This window comes from Frankliniella occidentalis, unplaced genomic scaffold (assembly GCF_000697945.3).
Source record: "Frankliniella occidentalis isolate FOCC.00 unplaced genomic scaffold, Focc_3.1 Scaffold163, whole genome shotgun sequence".
In the NCBI taxonomy this organism is placed as follows: domain Eukaryota; kingdom Metazoa; phylum Arthropoda; class Insecta; order Thysanoptera; family Thripidae; genus Frankliniella; species Frankliniella occidentalis.
The window spans coordinates 551,168-555,878 of NW_026267289.1; the positions used below are offsets into that span (position 1 = coordinate 551,168).

At 57.2% G+C, this 4,711-nt stretch overlaps 1 long non-coding RNA gene across 1 annotated transcript in view; it reads left to right on the top strand.

Annotated features, from left to right (window-relative positions):
* LOC127750278 (uncharacterized) overlaps positions 1–4,711 on the top strand; it is a 47,402-nt gene that overhangs the window by 1,827 nt on the left and 40,864 nt on the right. The window lies entirely within an intron of this gene.

Genomic DNA, 4,711 nt, shown 5'->3' on the forward strand with positions numbered 1-4,711 from the left:
CACTGCCCTTTCCCTCGCCCCGCCGCGCCCCGCCGTCCTCCGCCTTCCGGAAACGACGCGCGCGGCACAGTGATAAGCGACTCGCCGACGGTGCGGATTTTCCGTTTCGCGGCAGACAGGATATTACACACCACTCTGCTCCCGAGGCCGTGGCGGCGGGCCGCGGATGTCGCTGACGCGGCTGGTGGGGCAGGAATGCCACGCTACGCCCCGCCACGCCGCGGAGTGACACTTGACCCGCGGGGAGATCGCTCAATCACCGGGCAATCAGTCTCCCCATGAGGGCACCGGAGCGGGATGACGCGGCACAGTTCCACATTCCATCTCTCTCTCTCTCTCCTCGGCGGGCGTCCTGCCCGTGTGTCACCATCGCCGTCGCGACCGCGCGCCTCGCAGGCAGCGTGCCCGCGCGTCTTTCTTTCATTATTTAAATAAAAGGAGGGAAGCGTTTTCTTGTTAGGCGCTCCCTCACGGTCCCCATCACGGTCCCCCTGACGGCGCGGCACCGCGGTGGGGCCCCGCCGGCCTCCTGAGTTATGTTGATTGTTTCTTCTGCGCGATTATACAACGACCGGAGAGGTTTTGGAAATTATAGCCGATGGATGATTTCCTTCTGCTCCGGCCCGGCCTGACCTGAACCGTTCATTAATGTAAATCTGGCGAGAGGCTCTGGTGGGTTCTTCTTGTACTGGCGGGGCCGTGTGTTCTGTAGGCGACCTGTAGGTGGCGCGGACGTCCTCTGGTGGGGCTCTGTACTGCCTTGCGAGGCGATGTACTGGTGGGATCTCAGCATGTACTGGGGCCCGGTATGTACTGGTGGGGCCCCGTATGTGCTGGTGGCGGCCCCCCGTATGTGCTGCTGGGGCCCCGTATCCCGTATGTACTGGTGGGGCCCAGTATGTACTGGTGGGGTACCGTATGTGATGGTGGAGCCCAATATGTGCTGGTGGGGCCCCGTATGTGCTGGCGGAGGCCCCGTATGCGCTGGTGGGGCCCCGTATGTGCTGGTGGGGCCCCGTATGTGCTGGTGGTGGCCCCCTGTATGTGCTGGTAGTCCGACGAGGTGGGCAGGGACACGCCGCCGGCCAGGTGAGGGATGGAGGCCAGAGGCGTGGCTGGAGGCTGCTGGTGATGGATGGCCCGGGATGGCCTCAGAGCGCCGCGCCCACCGAATATGCTGTGCGCGCTGATTGAACGCCAGCGCAGCTGCCCTCACGTGACCCCGGGTACCGCACGGGTTCCCCGCCTCTGGGCGCTGCACTGCGCGGCTCGCACGAGGAAAAGTCTACGATGCATTGCTTTGTATGACAAAGAAAATGAAAGCATTGTGACACAAAGTGAATCTTTTTTCCTTTTTTTTTGTAATTTCCAAGCAACGCTTCGTAGTCTCCGATGCTTTTGTTTTCATGCAGTGCTTTGTAAAACTTTTAAAAGTGCGCTGACAGCGCTGAGCTCGTCGGCCTAATCGGACACGGCCGTACGGCGTGACCCGATTCGAAGGTGCGGCTCAGGTTCAGTTGGACGAGTCGTCGTTTCCAAATCCTTTTTGAAGTTGGAGAAGAGGTCGGTTTAGGACGGCCCCCCTCGGGCAGTAGGAGGCTCCCCCGAGGACCCCATGCCATGCTGTGTGTATGTGTGTGTGGGGGGGGAGGGCAGACACATAAAATCTCAAACTGGGCCCCTGCACCTGACCCGTGGCAGCGTCGCCAGGGCGTCGCCACCCGAAAGGGGTCTGCTGGATCTGGTCTGGCCGGAGCGCTTTATCCCCTACCAAGCTCCATTAGGAGGGGCAGACAACGACAACGAGTTGGCCTATTCCTTCTTTCTTACCTTGCTGTCGAGCTGCCCCGTCGGACCGAGTATCGGATGTCTGTCTCGGCGGCCGTGTCGTGGAGGTGTGCAGTAGCCCGGCTCCCTCCCGGCCGCCCCACGCCACGCCACGCCACCAGGCCGCGGGGCAAAGGGTTGGGCCGCTCCCCAGGAATCCTGGTGCTGCTGCCGCAGAGCCTGCCCATGTGTCTTCCCTCCTCCTGCGTTGCCCTCTCATTGTTTAGATCGTCATATTTTTTTTATTTTTATTTTTTCTCCCGCAGCCGCGCTATGCTCTGCCTCCAGAGGGGGAGGTCGGAAGGGCAGGAGGAGGCGGGTGGGGAGGGGAGAGGCCTCCGGCTCAGCTGTGGACCACAATGCAGCCGGCCAGATCCGGATCAGACCTTTGCGCCTTGCGCCGCCAGATCCGGCATTCTGCTTCCGGTCATGTGCTGTTCAGGAGGTGGAGGGAAACAGGCCCACAGCGATCACTAACTCGAGGACGAGGAGGGTGCAATAACTCCCTTTTGATGTGTACACATGATTTCCGAAATACTCGATTCCCCGCTTACTTTGACTAATCTGTACCCGCTCTACTAGTTCCCCGCTTAGTCTAAGCGATTTACGTTGATTTCGATTAGTTATTATCCTGATGATTAGGCAGGTGTACACATAATTCACGGAGTTGCCCCCCCCCCCTCGCTCGAGGACGAGAGAGGATCTCAGCAGTATATAGTCGTCCTTACGGAGTGTTTCGTACCGATTGTGAGACTTTTGCCATGAGCATGAGCTGCTATCGCTGCCTAGCGCCTATCAGTGTCGCTCGTGGTGTACTGCCTCTCAAAACAGTGTACCAGACTCCTCAGCCCTCGTGTGGGAAGCAAACCGCCCGACCCCCAGGGTACCTACCTACCACCTCACTCACTACCTGCAGAGGGCTGGCAGAGGGCTCCCCGACACCTGTGTGCGTGTGTGTGCGAGGGTTGGGCTGGCTGGATCACGTAACAGGCCGCCCGCCCATAAAACCTATTGAATCTGTCCACCTCTAATATCGAGTTGGAATTTACTGATACGGCGGCAGAGCGGCGGCCTGGCGGGGCGGGGCGGGGCGGCGGCCATCCCGGACCAACAGGTTCAACCTGTCCGGCAGACAAGCCGGCCCGGTCCGTTCCAACAGCACAGGGGATTAAAATGGAACATTTCTTATTATTTTTTTTCTCTCCCTCCCTCCTTCCTTCTTATCGAGTGTTTTATTTGACGACCGAACGTCGCAGGCGCGTCGTTGAGGAGGGGAGAGGCCGTCCTGCTTGTCCCGGGGCAAGCGATACGGACAGAAAAAGGATAAAGGTTTGACGGGGCCAGGGACAGGACGCGACAGGACGACGCGGCCGTCCCAACCTTCGAGGGAAATCGTAACAATTCGAATGCAAATCGGTTCTAGACCCGCTCTGTGTGCCGGCCGGCCTACTCCTTGGCGTCATCCCCCCTCCCTCCCTTTTCTTGGGTGAATCAGGTTTGGCGCACGTCGGGAATGAATGAAACTGTCGGCAAATGGCTTGCGAAAAAAGGTGCAAAGTGAGGGAGGGCGGTGCCGGGGCGGCGGCGGCACGCTCCAGGCAGGAAGGAGGGGGCGCCTGTCATAGGCCGACCCTTCCGCACTTACCCTACTGTGTGCATGTGTGTGTGTGTGTGATGCAACAACAACAAAGGGAGACCTGCTTGCAAAAATGTTTTGGCGAGCCCAAGTGAGCAGCGAGGGGTGCCCCGTGCCACAGGGAGTATATACCTGAGGATAGGATCCCCTTTTGTTGTCGACTCGCATTATTACGTGTTTCGTGTTTGCACACATCGCACGCTCTATTCGCTATTAAGTCGTCTCTTTGCCACCCGATTACCGCCTCCCCTCCGTTGCATCGAGCCCGATGACAGTGTGACTGCGATTGATTGACGGTGGGCGCGTGAGTTTTACGGTCGATTCTTAGTTTATGTTGCCTTAATAGGTATTGGTATTGGTGGGAGAAGTGTGTGGGGGGGGGGGGGCAAGCAGCAACGTAAGGTCTTCACTTTTCTGTTGATTTACACAACCTCTCGCTCCTCAGGGGACGATAGCATTTCAAAGATGAAATTTATATAACTCGAGACCCTCCAAAAGTGAGGGTGCAGGCGGTGGGCGTATCGCAGGTAGCCCGCTTACAGTAAAATTTGAATGTGATAATTTTGGCCCATTTGTTTGCTATATTTTGTGTGGACAATTTCACATTTAAGCTGACACAAATTGTTCTACGAAAATAGGCTTCAAAGGGTTACCTTGTGTTGGTGGCTTGACTACTTGTGTACTAGCAGGCCGTAATCAGACTGTTGAAAGATCTGGCAACTGAAGTATGTAGAGCTCGCCACGAACGAGGAGTCGAGAGAGCAGTTTTGTAAACCCGATTGAGTTGAGCACTATTGACAAGTCGCGTCTACAAATATACCTCCAATTGCCGGTACAGACTCACCTCACACCACAACTGTTTGGGAATGAAGCCATATCATTGTTATACATAAAAGTTTCTGAAATCTTGACGAAAAGGGCGAGACGTTTAAAGTTTACAAGCGGCTGAAGCATTCTGGGCATTCAATCTGGAGGTGCATATCCTATCAGGCTGCTACGTGAGGCAATGGGCCGAGCGTGCAGTAAGTTCCCCCTTCCCCCTTTGTAATTTCACCCAGGGGCCGTCAATAAAATGACCATCTGAACGGGTGCGACTCTTCACCTCCAGCCGATCGCGTTGCTTACACCCAGGGGAGTCAGGTGGGGGAGGAGGAGAAGGGGGACAGAGTGCGTGTCGGCCTAAGTGGCGCTCGCCTCCCATCGTTTTATTTCCCGCCTTGCTTCTGTGACCCCCCCCCCTCCCCCCCC